We start from the raw sequence: 20,761 nt of genomic DNA, 5'->3' as shown, positions 1-20,761 counted from the left end.
GGACAGGTTCGCCGGTAAGTGCTTCAGGTTCATTGCCGAGAGGGCAATGTGGTGGATGAAAGGGATCGCCTTCTTCTTGTCTCCAATGGTTAAGTAGATTACGAACCCATCCCCAATTCATCCAGAATAGATGATGGCTAATTGGTTGATCCATTCTGGTCACACTGCTTTCGGAGCTCATGTGGAAATCCATATCGGCATAGCTGTCGGAATCCGAGGAACTCGAACTGGTTGAGGGATCCATCTTGTATGATCAGGGAAAGAATTTTTTGGTATGAAATAGATTGTAGAATTTAGATTTTGTATTCTTCAATACATAATTTACATATGTATATATAATACCAAAATCCCATAAATTACGGAGGAATCTTTGAAAGATGTCAGTCAAAGTTCACAGTAACAGATATGCTAAGATAAGAATTCGTCTATACACTATTATGCAATAAATGTAGAAAAATGCGTCTAGACTTAAGAATGATAAGCAGGTAATTTCCTAAGGATGGTAAGTAGATGATTTCCGACTAAAAATGATAAGCAAAACTTTTGACATGCAGACACGGTCAAAGTCCAGACTCACTAATGCATCTTAACAACTATCAGTTAGACACACTAATGCAAGACCTGGTTCGCTAAGACCACTGCTCTGATACCAACTGAAAGGACCCGTTCATATACATTATAAACGATTCACAATAGTTGATTACATCGCGAGGTATTTGACCTCTATATGATACGTTTTACAAACATTGCATTCGTTTTTAAAAAACAAACTTTCTTTACATCAAAAATTGACGGCATGCATACCATTTCATATTACATCCAACTATAATTGACTTAATATTAATCTTGATGAACTCAACGACTCGAATGCAACGTCTTTTAAAGTATGGCTTGAATGACTCCAAGTAATATCCTTAAAATGAGCTAATGCATAGTGGAAGATTTCTTTAATACCTGAGAATAAACATGCTTTAAAGTGTCAACCAAAAGGTTGGTGAGTTCATTAGTTTATCATAATCCATCATTTCCGTAATAGTAATAGACCATAAGATTTCAGTTTCTATAAATATCCGTACACTCGCAACTGTATAAAAGTATTCCATAAGTTGTAGGCACCCGGTAACAAGCCTTAACGTTCATGTTTTACCCTCTAAAGTACACCAGATCAGGTGTGTTTAAAATTAGCTCGAAGTACTAAAGCATCCCATTGTCAGGATGGGGTTTGTCAGACCAAATAGATCTATTTTTAGGATTCGCGCCTACCGTACATAGACAAGTAGTTTAATGTTACCAAGCTAAGGGTATATTTCTGGTTTAAACCCACATAGAATTAGTTTTAGTACTTGTGCCTATTCCGTAAAACATTTATAAAACAGCGCATGTATTCTCAGCCCAAAAATATATATAAAAAGGGAGTAATGAAACTTACAATACTGTTTTTCGTAGCAATTATGTATAAGACGGCACTGAACAAGTGCAGGGTTTGTCTCGGATTCACGAACCTATATTAAGTATATATATTTATATGTTGGTCAATATCTGTGTAACAATTTACGTCAAGTCGTAGTGTATCACAATCCTAATGCTCGAGACCGACATGCAAAAGTCAACAAAAGTCAACTTGACCCAAAATGACTTCTAAAATCTATACATGTTTATTATATAACTTATATATAGTAGTTTTATATATTTAAATATATTTATCAGATCTTATTATACTAAGTAATACAAGTCATTTATTAATAAATAAAAATTTATATTAAAATTCATATATGATAAAAAATATACTTTTATATATCTCAAGTAATAAAATTTATAAAATTCACTTAATATCATAAAAATATAGTGGTATGTATTATTAATGTAATTACATTTCGTGTGGTAAAAATATCTTTGTACGCATATTTATTTGATAAAATAATATTGATAATAATGATAATGATAAAAATAATAAAATGATAGTTTCAATAAAAATATTAATTTGTAGTAATAAAGATAATTTTAGCAATAACATCAACTGATAACAGTTATAATAATTATTTTAATAATAATATTAAAATTAATGATAATTCAGTTGACCATATCTTTTAATCCGTTCATCGAAACCACACGATTTCTAAATGAAAAGTTATTAATTTTTTTCTTCAGATTTTCAACGACATGCATATCATATAACTGATCTCAGTAGCATATGTATCAAATTCGTGATTTATCATAAACTATTTAACGACGAAACTAAGTATACAAACATGCATAATCATATATACTCGAGCACTAGTCAGGGATACATTATTAATATATAAAAGATAAGATATGAATGCTCACGTATCAATATTGTGATTCAATATTGCAGGAAAGTACGTAGACGCAACGAAAATGATAAACGTTAGGTTGACCTCACGAGTAATACCCTCGATCAATACCCATAACCTTCATACCTATAACCCATAATTTCCTTAGCTCTATCCCATTTGAAAACATATTTTGAAATCGTCTGAATATAACTCCGTCGTAGTATTTTATGTACACTAATAATATCTTGAAATAATACTAAGTAAATATATATATATATATATATATATATATATATATATATATATATATATATATTTAATTCAATTGAGAGAGTTTAGAGAAATATATTTTCAAGTTTCTATGAAATAATGAAACCTATTGAATTCTATTTATAATAGATTTTTGAATTATTAAAGTAAATTATTAAAGTATGAATTATTAAAGTGAATTATTAAAGTATGAATTATTAAAGCTAAAGTAACGTAAAAGTAAAGTAAAGGTAAAGTTAAAGTATAGTAAAAGTATAAAACTATGTACGTATAATACGCGTATAAAAAATATATATAATATTAATTTAAATCGTTTTATATATTTAATAAAATAAAATATAAATATTGTTATCTTTATCATACTGGTTAAGTATTGAGTTGTCAAAAAGAATAGATTTCTTAAATCACAGTGGACCTCATAACATAGGCCCGTAATCATATCATAATGTATCTGATAATTCAATTATTTGATATTATCTCTTAATTCTGTCGATAAATATATCAAAACAAATATGTTCATGTAAGTATCATATATCTAATACTTTGTTAATGTTTTCAGTTAATATTATATATTATATATACATATCTATATACACATAATTGTTCGTGAATCGTCGAACACGGTCAAAGGGTAATTGATTACATGAATGTAGTTCCTAACTTTTTGAGATTCAACATTACAAATTCTGCTTATCGTGTCAGAAACATATAAAGGTTAAGTTTAAATTTGGTCAGAAATTTCCGGGTCGTCACAGTACCTACCCGTTAAAGAAATTTCGTCCCGAAATTTGATCGAGGTCGTCATGGCTAACTATAAAAATGTTTTCATGATGAATATGAGTTGATAAATAGAGTTTTATCATCATTGAATAATATAGATAAAACAATTTGATTACGCGAAGAGTATAAGTGAAGCTATCGCAAGAGAGTGAAATGAGTAAATGTATATTCGTTTTAACCGATGACGTAGTTATGATTGATTTTCGGAATTCATGTGATTTAAAGAAAATCTTTGCAATAAGATTTGGTTCTTCGGCGATTAAGGAAATCAGGATCTTCTTTGATTAAATGCGATAATCTGTCTCGATTTCTCTGTCTGATATTTTACTATAATTCCACCCCTTCGTTTCTTTATTTCCACAGCTCACACCTTCTAGTCTTTCTCCCCAAATCATACTTTAAAGCATTCATTAATATGCTTCATCCAGTATTGATTCTTGATATACTCTTAACTTTCATATCTGTCATTCTTCTTTTTCATCTACCACCGGAGGAAGTTATTTTCTTCTACCATTACCTTGGGGTTATTGTGTTTTTTATTCTCCCGTGTCTTTATATTGCTATACGCATTGATATACATGGTTTGTAATTTCGGGATTGTTATCGGGCTTTATATTCTCCATTATATTTCGGAGCTTCATGCTTTCGTTTTCTCTTCCCGACCTTAAGTCAAGTGGATAATGGTCCAGAATTCATAGATATGAATTTTTGGATGAACATAGTTAATGTTCCAAGAAGAAAATCTTAATGGCACGATCTTGATTTGGCAAATTACTAGAATATCCGAAAATATAGAGCTATCAAGATGATATGTTCTTAATATGTTTGGAAATTGGGTATAATGTAAGAGTCGTGTAAACAGTACATGATGACGGTATGTTCTGTTAATCATCACGTTCCATTAGAAACTCAGCATGACTTACTGTAATATAATCACGTTGATCAAGTGTCATTATATTATACTAACTCATGCTTCAATTCCCAACACTACTTCAAAAACATTCCTATTTTAAATTCAAATTATTTTTTTAGAATTTAGAAACTAACAAAGTTTCTTTTTATGTTGTAACGCAGATATTGCGAAGAGATAAAAGATTTCGGATAAGAATAGTTGTGAAAATATCTTCAGGAATATCGAAGATATTATAATAAAAGATACGATAATATGGATGATGAAGAAGATTTGTCTGTGAAGGTTTAGAATAAGAAGTAAGTTGTTTCCTAACGATTTCAGTAGACACTGAATCATTTGGATCCTTTGAAGGCAGGTTTAGTCTTTGTGATTTGTCCACAGCCTCCTTCATGGTCTGCTCAATCCGTTTTTCCAGTTTCAAACCTTCTCTTTTTCTCAGCTTTACCACCATACTATTCTTTATCATCAAACTTTTGACTGTTAAAGTCGTTTACAGTTTTTGCTGCTTCATCAGCATTTTTCCAATTTCGGAGAACTAGTTCATAGTTTGGGATGTTTTTCAGAAAATTCACATTCGAAGTATGTAAGTCTAGGAGATAGACGTTATATGTATAACTTTTGACGTAAAATTGTCGTGAAATTCAAAATACTGATTGCTAATTCCCAGTAGTTGGTGTGACAATTATTGTTACAGGATGTAGGTGAGTACATGATGGGGTTTTAATGAATAAGTATAGTGGCTTTTCGGAGAGGCTTAAGTCGAAGGTTAATGAAGTTGTTGATAAGTTTACTGCTAATGTGGCGAGATATGAAAGGTTCCCCGGTAACAATGATGAAGCGGTAATTGTTATAATAAGGTTTATTCGTATAAACAAATGAAGGGATTTGCTGGAGCTGTGACAAAACTGTCTATTTTGGAAAGAGATTGAAAAATTATATTTGGTAATAAATATCAAAGGATCTGACACGGATACGTGTTAAACTATAACTTTGGTTTCGAGAGCTTTTCAGATGCATGACAGTGGGTAATATGTGGTTGGATCATCATCTCGCATGTCTTTAGGAATTTTGAAGTGTTTGAACACATATTGTAATTGTTCATATACATATGATGTTCTAAGATTTTGAATGATACAAATATTTTTTGTGAGTTCCATGAATAGAAATGAGGTTCTAGGACAGTTTTGAAGTCAAAGTATAGTTTTGAAAGATGTAGGAATCTAAGAGTGATGATTTCAGTTATATCTTGAATCGAATTCTGAGATTTCAAAATCAGAATATGTAATTAGATTTTGAATGAGTATGGTTATTTTGATTTCTATAAAAGAATGTATATTGTTATGAAAGTAGGGAGTATAATGGATTATTTGCTGAATCAGATTCGAAGAATATAACATATTAATTGTGAATTTATATATCTCTCGGGTATTACCTACCCGTTAAAAAAAAATTTCATAATTAATATTTTGTACAAAAGAATTTTATTACAGTCTTTATGGAAATATATATGTGTATATTTCTTCAGATGTAATATTGATTTAATGAGTTAATATTAAATTAAACTCATTTGATTTATGGTTAAGGCTAGGATAGATAATTTCTAAACTTTAGAAATTACATAATCGCCGTAGAATGTTTCCCCAATGAAGTTATGAATCAATACTTTATCGTTGTGGTATTCCTTGGTATCTACATGGCGTATGACGTCGATGCTCGTGGGATAGATTGTGAAGTTGAGGTTTGCGATGCGGTTGTTGTTGGTGGTAATGGTACTGTTGATGTTGTTGATGGTGGTACTGGTTATGCTGCTGGTGCTGCTGCTGGTGTTTGTAAGCTTTGCACCATATTCTCCAAAGCCACTACCCGAGCGCGAAGCTCGTTGACTTCTTCTATTACACCGGGGTGATTGTCGGTTCGGACGAGCGGATAAATAAGATCTAGAATTTGGTGTAGTATACAATTATGACGAGATACTCTGGAAATGAGAGAGAAAATGGTGTTTCGGACAGGTTCGCCGGTAAGTGCTCTTGGCAATGTGGTGGATGAAAGGGATCGCCTTCTTCTTGTCTCCAATGGTTAAATAGATTAAGAACCAATCCCCAATTCATCCAGAATAGATGATGGCTAATTGGTTGATACATTCTGGTCACACTGCTTTCGGAGCTCATGTGGAAATCCATATCGGCATAGCTGTCGGAATCCGAGGAACTCGAACTGGTTGAGGGATCCATCTTGTATGATCAGGGAAAGAATTTTTTGGTATGAAATAGATTGTAGAATTTAGATTTGGTATTCTTCAATAAATAATTTACATATGTATATATAATACCAAAATCCCATAAATTACGGAGGAATCTTTGAAAGATGTCAGTCAAAGTTCACAGTAACAGATATGCTAAGATAAGAATTCGTCTATACACTATTATGCAATAAATATAGAAAAACGCGTCTAGACTTAAGAATGATAAGCAGGTAATTTCCTAAGGATGGTAAGTAGATGATTTCCGACTAAAAATGATAAGCAAAACTTTTGACATGCAGACACGGTCGAAGTCCAGACTCACTAATGCATCTTAACAACTATCAGTTAGACACACTAATGCAAGACCTAGTTCGCTAAGACCACCACTCTGATACCAACTGAAAGGACCCGTTCATATACATTATAAACGATTCACAATAGTTGATTACATCGCGAGGTATTTGACCTCTATATGATACGTTTTACAAACATTGCATTCGTTTTTAAAAAACAAACTTTCTTTACATCAAAAATTGACGGCATGCATACCATTTCATATTACATCCAACTATAATTGACTTAATATTAATCTTGATGAACTCAACGACTCGAATGCAACGTCTTTCAAAGTATGTCTTGAATGACTCCAAGTAATATCCTTAAAATGAGCTAATGCACAGCGGAAGATTTCTTTAATACCTGAGAATAAACATGCTTTAAAGTGTCAACCAAAAGGTTGGTGAGTTCATTAGTTTATCATAATCCATCATTTCCGTAATAGTAATAGACCACAAGATTTCAGTTTCTATAAATATTCGTACACTCGCAAGTGTATAAAAGTATTCCATAAGTTGTAGGCACCCGGTAACAAGCCTTAACGTTCATGTTTTACCCTCTGAAGTACACCAGATCAGGTGTGTTTAAAATAACCTCAAAGTACTAAAGCATCCCATAGTCAGGATGGGGTTTGTCAGACCCAATAGATCTATCTTTAAGATTCGCGCCTACCGTACATAGACAAGTAGTTTAATGTTACCAAGCTAAGGGTATATTACTGGTTTAAACCCAAATAGAATTAGTTTTAGTACTTGTGCCTATTCCGTAAAACATTTATAAAACAGCGCATGTATTCTCAGCCCAAAAATATATATAAAAAGGGAGTAATGAAACTCACAATACTGTATTTCGTAGCAATTATGTATATGACGGCACTGAACAAGTGCAGGGTTTGTCTCGGATTCACGAACCTATATTAAGTATATATATTTATATGTTGGTCAATATCTGCGTAACAATTTAGGTCAAGTCGTAGTGTATCACAATCCTAATGCTCGAGACCGACATGCAAAAGTCAACAAAAGTCAACTTGACCCAAAATGACTTCCAAAATCTATACATGTTTATTATATAACTTATATATAGTAGTTTTATATATTTAAATATATTTATCAGATCTTATTATACTAAATAATACAAGTCATTTATTAATAAATAAAAATTTATATTAAAATTCATATATGATAAAAATATACTTTTATATATCTCAAGTAATAAAATTTATAAAATTCACATAATATCATAAAAATATAGTAGTATGTATTATTAATGTAATTACATTACGTGTGGTAAAAATATCTTTGTACGCATATTTATTTGATAAAATAATATTGATAATAATGATAATGATAAAAATAATAAAATGATAGTTTCAATAAAAATATTAATTTTTAGTAATAAAGATAATTTTAGCAATAACATCAACTGATAACAGTTATAATAATCATTTTAATAATAATATTAAAATTAATGATAATTCAGTTGACCATATCTTTTAATCCGTTCATCGAAACTACACGATTTCTAAATGAAAAGTTATTAATTTTTTTCTTCAGCTTTTCAACGACATGCATATCATATAACTTATCTCAGTAGCATATGTATCAAATTCGTGATTTATCATAAACTATTTAACGACGAAATTAAGTATACAAACATGCATAATCATATATACTCGAGCACTAGTCAGGGATACACTATTAATATATAAAAGAAAAGATATGAATGCTCACGTATCAATATTGTGATTCAATATTGCAGGAAAGTACGTAGATGCAACGAAAATGATAAACGTTAGGTTGACCTCACGAGCAATACCCTCGATCAATACCCATAACCTTCATAGCTATAACCCATAATTTCCTTAGCTCTATCCCATTTGAAAACATATTTTGAAATCGTCTGAATATAACTCCGTCGTAGTATTTTATGTACACTAATAATATCTTGAAATAATACTAAGTAATATATATATATATATATATATATATATATATATATATATATATATATATATATATATATGTAATTCAATTGAGAGAGTTTAGAGAAATATATTTTCAAGTTTCTATAAAATAATGAAACCTATTGAATTCTATTTATAATAGATTTTTGAATTATTAAAGTGAATTATTAAAGTATGAATTATTAAAGTGAATTATTAAAGTATGAATTATTAAAGTGAATTATTAAAGTATGAATTATTAAAGCTAAAGTAACGTAAAAGTAAAGTAAAGGTAAAGTTAAAGTATAGTAAAAGTATAAAACTATATACGTATAATACGCGTATAAAAAATATATATATAATATTAATTTAAATCGTTTTATATATTTAATAAAATAAAATATAAATATCGTTATCTTTATCATACTGGTTAAGTATTGAGTTGTCAAAAAGAATAGATTTCTTAAATCACAGTGGACCTCATAACATAGGCCCGTAATCATATCATAATGTATCTGATAATTCAATTATTTGATATTATCTCTTAATTCTGTCGATAAATATATCGAAACAAATATGTTCATGTAAAGTATCATATATCTAATACTTTGTTAATGTTTTCAGTTAATATTATATATTATATATACATATCTATATACACATAATTGTTCGTGAATCGTTGAACACGGTCAAAGGGTAATTGATTACATGAATGTAGTTCCAAACTTTTTGAGATTCAACATTACAAATTCTGCTTATCGTGTCAGAAACATATAAAGGTTAAGTTTAAATTTGGTCGAAAATTTCCGGGTCGTCACAAAAATGTTTTTATTTAAATAGTACTATTATATATATATACATATATATATATATATATATATATATATATATATATATATATATATACATATATATATATATATAAATAACGAGACGTCGATTTAAAGAAGCAAATGACCAAAACACTCAAATGAATAAGTTACACTTTGAATGAGTTAGTTTTTCATTGATTTGAATCTTGTTATGTATAAAGGTACAATACACAAAACATAAAGTAGTGGTGGGTTCTAGAAAACGGGTATATAACTCGATCAGTTTTTCGCTGAATGATCACACCTCAATCTCTCCATCTTACTAATTTACTCCATAATTATTTATTTAGTTTATTATTATTAATATATTTATCATTAAAGGTTATTATTATTAATATTAGTTGTATTATTATTAGTAGTATATACATAAAATACTACGACAGAGTGCTGTTCGAGTGATCTCAAACGGGTTTTCAAAACGGGTTTTCGAATGGGTTAAGCTTTGGAATTCATGGGTTATAGCTATGGGGGTTATGGGTATAGTTCATGATTTTTGTTTGAGAGGACAAACTAGTGTTTACCATCTCCGTTGCGTCTACGTACTTTCCAGCAATATTGAGTCACAATATTGATACGTGAGCATTCATATCCTATCTTTTATATATTAATAGTGTATCCCTGGATAGTGCTCGAGTATATATGATTATGCATGCTTGTATGCTTAATTTTTTTCTTAAATAGTTATGATAAATTACGAATTCGTTACATATGATACTAAGATAAGGTATATGATATGCATGTCATTGGAAAGCTGGCAAAAAAATTAATAACTTTTCATTTAGAAAGCGTATGGTTCGATGAACGGATTAAAAGATATAGTCAACTGAATTATCATTAATTTTAGTATTATTATTATTATTATTATTATTATTATTATTATTATTATTATTATTATTATTATTATTATTATTAAAATGATTATTATTATTACTATCGTCTTTATTATAATCGTTATTATTATTATCTAATTATTATTATTATTATTATTATTATTATTATTATTATTATTATTATTATTATCATCATTATCGTTATTAATATAAGTATTATTATTAAAAATTGTTATTGTTATTATTATTACTATCGTTATTATCATTAACGTTATTATTAATATCATCATTATTATTATTAAAAGTATCATTAATAATAAAACTATCATTTTATTAAAATTATCATTTTTGATAGAAATATCATTGTTATTATAAAATATCATTATTATTATCATTTTTGTATTATTATTATTATTAATTATCATTTTGAATAGAATTATTATTTTTATATAAAATATTATTATTACAATTAATATTAAAAAGTATCATTATTATTAAAATTATCATGATTAGAATTATCATTTTATTATAATTAATATCATCATTAGTAAATACAAATATGGTTATTATTATTATTATTATTAGAATAATAATAATTATTATTATTATTACAAAATAATACAACTTTCACTTATTATTATTATCAATATTATTTTATCAAATAAATATATGATACAAAGATATTTTTACCACACGAAATATAATTACATTAATAATACATACCACTATATTTTTATGATATTAAGTGAACTTTATAAATTTTATTACTTAAGATATATAAAAGTATATTTTATCATATATAAATTTTAATATAATTTTTCTATTTATTAATAAAGGACTTGTATTATTTTACTCTAATAAAATCTGATAAATATATTTAAATATATAAAATGACTATGTTTGAGTATATAATAAACATGTATAGATTTTGAAGGTCATTTTTAGTCAAGTTGACTTTTGTTAACTTTTGCATGTCGGACTCGAGCATTAGGATTGTGATACAATACGACCTGACCTAAATTGTTAGATAGATATTGATCAACATATAAATATATATACTTAATATAGGTTCGTGAATCCGAGGCCAACCCTGCACTTGTTCTGTGCCGTCATTTACATAATTGCTACGAAATACAGTATTGTGAGTTTCATTTGCTCCCTTTTTAAATGGTTTTGCAATATATATTTTTTGGACTGAGAATACATGCGCTACTTTTATAAATGTTTGACGAAATAGACACAAGTACATAAAAACATTCTACGATTGAATTGGTGTTTATTATAATTGCCACCAAGATATGAGTACACCGGATATCACCCCTTTTTGCTGGTAACCTAACAATTAGTGTTTATTATAATTGCCACTAATTGACGCGAATCCTAAAGATAGATCTATGGGCCTTGACAAGCTCCAGTCAGAGAATTTGAACTGCTTTAGTACTTTGACTTTTAGTATACAACCACCATCTTTAAAAGCTATGACCTGTTGTAAGGTGTATACAACTGTCATTTTTAAAAGGGATGGCCTGTTTGTATTCTGTGAGCATACTAAGTGTGAATCACTTGTATGTGGGGGATATTCTATATGCATTTGTTAATGTCGGTTACCAGGTGTTTGAAAGTATGAAATTCATATGAATGATTTTTACACTTGCAAGTGTATGATTACTTATATTTGAAATCTTGTGGTCTATTAAAATGATGGAAAAGAATGTTTATGATAAACTAATGAACTCACCAACCTTTTGGTTGACACTTGAAAGCATGTTTATTCTCAGGTATTAAAGAAATCTTCCGCTGTGCATTTGCTCATTTTAAAGATATTACTTGGAGTCATTCTTGGTATATTTCAAAAGACGTTGCATTCGAGTCGTTGAGTTCAACAAGATCATTATTAAGTCATTTATAGTTTGGGTATATTATGAAATGGTATGCATACTTGTCAACTTTCGATGTAATTGATAATGCTAAAAATAAACATATATTTCATAGCATTATCCCTCAAGAAAGACAAGCTTTTAGTTGCAATTGTTCTATTTACAAGTGATATTCATTTAAATAATAAAAGGTGAATACAAAAGACAGATTCGACGAATTGAAGACGCAAATGACCAAAAAGCTAAAAAGTACAAAGTACAATCCAAGTGGTTCAAATTATTGATGAGAAACGTCTAAAAATTACAAGAGTACAAGCCGTGAAACATAAAGTACAAGATAAAGGCGTTCGAAAATCCGGAACCGAGACATGAACCAAATTTCAGCGCGCGACGCAACGGACCAAAAATTAGAAGTCAACTATGCACAAGAATATAATATTATATATAATTAATTATATATATATTATATATTATTTTAATCAAAGCAGCCCACGTTAAATTCATTTGGTAAGCTGGATTCCAGACCTCCGCACTCGCGGAGGTGTAAAGCATAAAAGCTCAGCACTCGCGGAGCTCTACAGTGAAACATTGGCCTATAAAAGGTCGCGCATTCTGATCGATTTTAATCACTCCTTTTTCAATCTCTCTCTCACGATATATATATATATATATATATATATATATATATATATATATATTATAATTTTAATTTTAATTTAAGATTAATAATAATAAGGTTATAGTGGCGAATGTTGTAAGTTTGTAAGTCGAAATTATGTCCGTGTAATGCTACGCGATTAATACTCATTATAAGTTATGTTCAACCTTTATAAATTAATCTCTAGTAGCTAAGTTATTATTATGCTTATTTAAGCCGAAGTAATCGTGATGTTGGGCTAAATATTAAAGACGGGGTTATTAGGCTTTGTACCATAATTGGGGTTTGGACAAAAGACCGGCACTTATGGAAATTGGACTATGAACTATTAATGGGCTTTATATTTATTTAACTGAATGATAGTTCGTTAATTTAATATAGAGATTTACAATTTGACGTATCTATAAATAACCATATACACTCGATCGGACACGATGGGCGGGATATTTATAAATACTAATAATCGTTCATTTAACTGGACATGAGAATGGATTAATAGTCAATGGACTCATTAAAACAGGGGTGAATTATGTACAAGGACACTTTGTGTAATTGATAATAAAGTATTAAAACATTATTACAGTTTAAGTCCCCAATTAGTTGGAATATTTGACTTCGGGTATAAGGATAATTTGACGAGGACACTCGCACTTTATATTTATGACTGATGGACTATTATGGACAAAAACCGTATGGACATATTAAATAATCCAGGACAAAGGACAATTAACCCATGGTAATAAATTAAAATCAACACGTCAAACATCATGATTACGGAAGTTTAAATAAGCATAATTCCTTTATCTCATATTTTATCTCAATTTTATTTATCGTCATTTTATTTATCGCACTTTTAATTATCGTATTTTTTATCACAATTTTATTTATCGCACTTTAATTTATCGCACTTTTATTATCATTATTTACTTTACGTTTTAATTTAAGTTATATTTATTTTTAATATTTTACATTAGGTTTTAACTGCGACTTAAGACATAAAATTGACAAACCAGTCATTAAACGGTAAAAACCCCCTTTTATAATAATAATACTACTTATATATATATATATATATATATATATATATATATATATATATATATACAAATATAGTTTTAAAAATATAGCGTTAAACTTGGCTAGTTTCCTGTGGACGAACCGGACTTACTAAAAACTACACTACTGTACGATTAGGTACACTGCCTATAAGTGTTGTAGCAAGGTTTAGGTATATCCTCTCTATAAATAAATAAATAACTTGTCTAAAATTGTATCGTATTTAATAGTATTTCGTAGCAAAAATATAACTATTTAGTACCCCTCTGCTTTAACATCAAGTATTTTTGGCGCCGCTGCCTCGGACTTCATAAACGCCGAAAGCAAAACGCTATAAAAAAAGATTTTTATTAGAATTTTAATCTATTTTTGTAAAAATATAAGTTTTAAATATTAAAAACATAAATATAAAAACATAAAAAAATATATATATCTATTTAGGTGTTTTAATTAAAAAAAGTTTAATTTTTTTTTAAAATTATAAAAATCTAATAAGCAATTGTTAAAATATAAGTTTTATTTAAGTTATATTTTATAAAAACTAAAAAAAAAACTGAACTGGGCCAGTTTATTTTCGAAACCCAAAATAAATTTTAAATTAAAAACTGAACTGGGCCGAACTGTTTAAGCCCAACCAGCGAACCCAATATTATTAAATTCCGCACTCGCGGAGATATTGGGCAGCAGACATCCGCACTCACGGAGCCTGCTCTGGCAGCAAACCTAGTACGTAATTAATGCTAATTAGGGTTTTTAATTAATTATTATTATTACTATTAACCTAATTAGGGTTAATTATTTTATTAATTAGATTTAGTTTATTTTATTTTGTATTTTTAAGTTTCAATTAGTTTTATTATATACATAAAATTGATACTTTTATAAAATATGTAATATAAAAATAATATTTATATAAAAATTGTATTTTTTTATAACTTTAAGTTTTATCTTTATATTTTGTATCTTTTTATTCGTAATTGTATATTTATCGTTCGTAATTAGTTTTAAGATTAGTATTTTGCCGTAGTTATTTTATATTTCTAGATTTTTAGGCTTTGTCGTAAAATCCTTTAAGTACTTTTTCTTTAGATTAAGATTTTGACACTTTAGAATTTTACAACGTTGTATATCGCTTTAGTTTTATAGATTTTAGTGCCTAATTAAGTTATTGCCGTTTTGGATATAGAATTCCTTTTAAGCTTTAATTCCATTAGACGCAACTTTTAATATTTAGTTTTTAGACTTTTAAGTTTCGACGCTACATTTTATTATTTTTCGACGCTTAATTTTTTTGACCTTTTATTTTTCGACGTTTTTCGACGCGCTCTTTTTCTTTCTTATTTCTCGATGCAATAGTTTTTAGGACATAGAATTTTCTATTTCTTCTCTAAAATTTCAAAACGAAAAATTATTTTAATTGGTTAAATTGATAGACATCCAAAATTTTCTGGTTTGTAGTAATAGTTGGATTTGTTAGTGGCGAGTTGTGGGCTTCCGATTTAAAGGGTCCTGGCTACCTGCTGCATCTATTGGCTATTCGAAACGTGAGCAAAATCAGAAAAGTCTATTAATTTGATAACTTATATAATTTTTATCTTTTATAACTAATAGGATATTCAGTGAATGCACCGAGCAAAACGTTCACCACCTTTCATATGTTCACCACCTGTAACTCGATCAAGACATCTAGCCAATATTGTCGCTGTTGATTTTTCTTTAGAATCGTCTACTCGATGAAGTACTCCAATTCAAATTTCCGATAATCCATTTTTTGAACCCGACCTCACAATTGAGAACCCGGAGGATATTCAGGGACAATTCAGAGATCCTGAACCATTAATCATTCCTCCTGAACCACAAATCACTCATCCAGAGATTGTCGAGGAAGAAACTATTAAATCGGAATCCTCTAGTGATTCAGATTCAACAAATTCAATCATGGAAAATCTGGAACCTCTAAGTATGGAAGACCGAATGAGGGCTAAACGCACTGGTCAAGGTCAAGCAATTACTCAACCAGACATTAATGCGCCAGATTATGAAATCAAAGGACAAATCCTACATATGGTAACTAATCAATGCCAATTTAGTGGTGCGCCGAAGGAAGATCCAAACGAACATCTTCGTACCTTTAATAGGATTTGTACTCTATTTAAAATCCGAGAAGTGGAGGATGAACAGATATATCTCATGTTATTTCCCTGGACTTTAAAGGAAAAAGCCAAAGATTGGTTAGAATCGTTACCTGAAGGGGCGATTGATACATGGGATGTCTTAGTTGAAAAATTTCTTAAACAATTCTTTCCGGCATCTAAAGCTGATAATGCTAAAAACGAACATATATTTCATAGCATTATCCCTCAAGAAAGACAAGCTTTTAGTTGCAATTGTTCTATTTACAAGTGATTTTCGTTTAAATAATAAAAGGTGAAGACAAAAGACAGATTCGACGAATTGAAGACGCAAACGACCAAAAAGCTAAAAAGTACAAAGTACAATCAAAGAGGTTTCAATTACTGATAAGAAACGTCTCAAAATTACAAGAGTACAAGATTCGAAACACAAAATACAAGATATTAAATTGTACGCAAGGACGTTCGAAAATCCGGAACTGGGACCAGAGTCATCTCTCAACGCTCGACGCAACGGACTAAAAATTACAAGTGAACTATGCACATGAATATAATATAATATATAATTAATTCTTAAAATTAATATATATATTATATTATATTATATAAACCGTCGGCAAGCTAGTAGCCAAGCTTGTGTGAGCTGGATTCCACAGCTCCACACTCGCGGAGCCTCTGAAGAGCAAAATCTACCGCACTCGCGGAGCCCAAAAAGTCAGAAATCCACCTTTAAAAGGCCGAGCATTCGGCCGAATTTTACACACCTTTTTCTCTTCACTCATACGTAAACTTATATATATATATTTATATTTTAATTTTAATTTTAATTTTAATTTCCAATAATAAGGGAATGTTAGCAAATATTGTAAGGGTGTAAGTCAAAATTCTGTCCGTGTAACGCTACGCTATTTTTAATCATTGTAAGTTATGTTTAACCTTTTTAATTTAATGTCTCGTGGCTAAGTGTAACACCGGCAATTTTTTTTTTTTTAAAACACAGCGGAAGACTTTATTAACAAACACACTATAAGTCGCGTCATTACATTAATCTGAGTAATTAAGTTTACACAACGGTGTTACGTTATCACAAAACATTATTTATACAAAAGTCCACATCAGAGTTGGGTTGTCAAACATGTCTTCTGCAACAGCACCCATCCCGACTAGCAGTACGTAAACCTGCAAGGGGAGAATATGTGGGGGATTAGCGCACCGCTAAGTGAATGGAATCTATCTAACAGATATAGCTTAAGTCACACTCAAGCTATATACTAACAATAACACATGCTAACTACCAACTAGCATACAATAAGACAATACGAGGATCGGCGGCTTGTACGAGCACACGACTCTTAGCTGATCGAACTTGAGTCTACCGATAGTCCCTGTTACTCAATTCACAGTATAGTTATCCAGATGCAGGGGATGCATCGTTCACACTATACTCCACAATCAGTAGCCTATGGACCCAACCTCCCCTAGGCACGGTTGACCTCATACGGACTCTAACCTCTCCTAGGCACGGTCTCGAGTTCCCAGTCTCCCTAAGCCCGACTGGTGCCATTCACACAGTGTACACATAAATCACATACAACATCAGGCATACTATATTATTCTAACATGGCAATTTCTACACTATGCATGGTAAAAGAGTCAACCACAGTAGCATGATATGCTACTTAAACTCTATCCGGAGATAGACCCACTCACCAATTACGAGCAACTGCTCAGTTATTATTTCTGAGCTTCCTCATTGTCCTTATAACCTGAGAACAACATAAACAAAGTTAATATACATATCCAATAAATAATATAATTATTTAATACAATTAACTAGGTCATAACACCATATATTCATAATTTTATGAGTTTACATCATGACTCCACTCAATAATGGCACACAGGTGCGTGCAAAGAACTCAATAATGACTCCATCCAAAAATAGTTTGATCTAGTTTCTTAAAAGTTCACCATTGAAAAGCATTCTTTATTACGATTCTAACGATATTTTATTCATCAAAATCGGAGTTACGTTTTGAAAGTTACGCCCGTTTCAATTTCATAAAAGGTACTGTAGCAAATAGTGGCACTGTAGCAAACTCGGTACTGTAGCAAATAGTGACACTGTAGCAATCGGTATTGTAGAAACTTGGGTACTGTAGCAAATAGTGACACTGTAGTAAATACCGAACACTGTAGCAAATAGTGACATTGTAGCAACTCGGTACTGTAGCAAATAGTGACACTGTAACACCTCAGGCACTGTAGCAACTCGGGAACTGTAGCAACTCGGGTACTGTAGCAAAATAATGTAGCAACTGGTTCGAACACATTCGCTGATTTCGTGATTTTTTCCCAAAAAACTCGATTTTTGAGCGTTTTTGATCAAATTTTAAGCACATGAAAGCTACTAAACATATATACAACCTATTTCTAACATCAATTAACACATACAAACACATAATATGAAGATTCAAGCTCAAAATTCATCAAAAACCCATTTACACCCAAAACCCAATTTCTATGAATTAAAGCACGAATTCAAGCTAATAAACCTGGATAAATGATCACAAGGATGATATGAATCAATCCTTAAAGCCTCACAATCCAATTTAAGACTTAGATTCAATTAGGGTTTGTGAAGGGATGAAGTTTGGGTACGGAGTACTTATTTTCTTATTTAGGGAAATGAGAAGAAACATACAGAAACATACATATAAATGGGTTATAAACCCATACCCCATATCACACAGGTATTTACCAGTTATCTTATCTGATAACCTTTCGTATCTCCTTAGGCGGTCCTAACGGAGTCCAAATTAAATAAACTAACATGTTCTGGGACCCTTGTCACAAACTGGTCACAACACAATTATAATAAAACACTAATAAAATAATTAAAATAAAAGCACTTAAGACTAAGCACAAACCCTAAGGCAAAATAGGCAACTTACAACTAGCCCGGGTTTCAGTATGTTACAAATCCACCCTCCTTAAAAAGATTCCGTCCTCGGAATCTGGTCTTGGTCAAACAAACGAGGGTAGCGTTTTCTCATCAACTCTTCCATTTCCCACGTAAGATTAGATCCCAAACTGTGTTTCCACTCAATCAACACCATTGGAATCTCTTTCTTTCTCAGCTTAGTCACCTTTTGGTCAACCACACGGACCGGCTCTTCCACCAATTTCTTATTCAAATCAACCCTTAAATCTTCTAAAAGAAGAAGTTGTGTTTCATCGTCGACTTTACACTTACGAAGATAACACACGTTGAATGTATTATGAATACCAAATAACTCTGACGGAAGATTTAACACCACAGTCTGATCATTCAACACTTCACTGATCGGAAACGGATCAATAAATCTCGGTGCTAACTTACCACGTTTACCGAATCTGATAACCCCTTTCCACGGCGAAACTTTCAGATACACTCGTTCACCCACATTAAAGGTTACCGGACGTCTACGCGGATCAGCATACATTTTCTGCCTATCTCTAGCGGCTTTTAACTTTTCTCTCGCAATTGCAACTTTTTCGACTGTCATTTGAACAATTTTGGGACCTGCAAACTGTTTCTCCCCGGCTTCTAACCAACAAGTCGGAGTTCGGCAACGGCGACCGTATAACATTTCATAGGGCGGCATCCCTATACTCGAATGATATGAATTATTATACGCGAATTCGACCAACGGTAAATGTGTATCCCACGAACCACCGTATTCTAACACACAAGCCCTTAACATATCCTCCAAAGTCTGTATCGTTATTTCACTCTGTTCGTCTGTCTGAGGATGATAAGCTGTACTTAAATTCACACGTGTACCCAGATTCTGTTGAAGACTATTCCAAAAATTTGACACAAATCTGGAATCTCTGTCTGAAACGATCGATAACGGCACACCATGACGACTAACTATTTCTTTCACATACAATTCGGCTAACTCACTTAACGAAGCTGTCTTACGAGTAGCAAGAAAATGAGCACTTTTAGTTAGACGATCCACTATTACCCAAATCATATCATGTCTTTTTTGAGTTCGAGGTAATTTGGTCACAAAATCCATCGTTATATGTTCCCATTTCCACTCTGGAATCTGTAACTGGCGTAACGAACCATAAGGTTTCTGATGTTCTGCATTCACTTGAGCACATATATGACACTTTTCAACATAACGGGCGATATCGGATTTCATTGTTGGCCACCAATACACTGTTTTCAAATCATGATACATCTTATTACTACCCGGATGTACTGTCAATCTGGATTTGTGAGCTTCCGTCATGATTAAATCCCTCAAATCCCCAAGCTTAGGCACCCAAACACGATTGTTTAAGGTCTTTAGTCCACGTGAGTCATCAATTAAGTCCACTTTTCATTTAGTCTTTTGTTCAGATTTAATATGTTCGTCCTCTAAAGCACAGGCCTGAATGGTTCTTAAGCGGTTAATCAAATCTGAAGTTATATTCAAACAAAGAAATTTCACATTTTCACTTGACTTTTTACGACTTAGCGCATCTGCAACCACATTTGCCTTACCCGGATGGTATTTAAT

The sequence above is a fragment of the Rutidosis leptorrhynchoides genome, chromosome 9 (assembly GCF_046630445.1).
Source record: "Rutidosis leptorrhynchoides isolate AG116_Rl617_1_P2 chromosome 9, CSIRO_AGI_Rlap_v1, whole genome shotgun sequence".
Lineage (NCBI taxonomy): Eukaryota > Viridiplantae > Streptophyta > Magnoliopsida > Asterales > Asteraceae > Rutidosis > Rutidosis leptorrhynchoides.
This window is presented reverse-complemented; position numbering follows the sequence as displayed.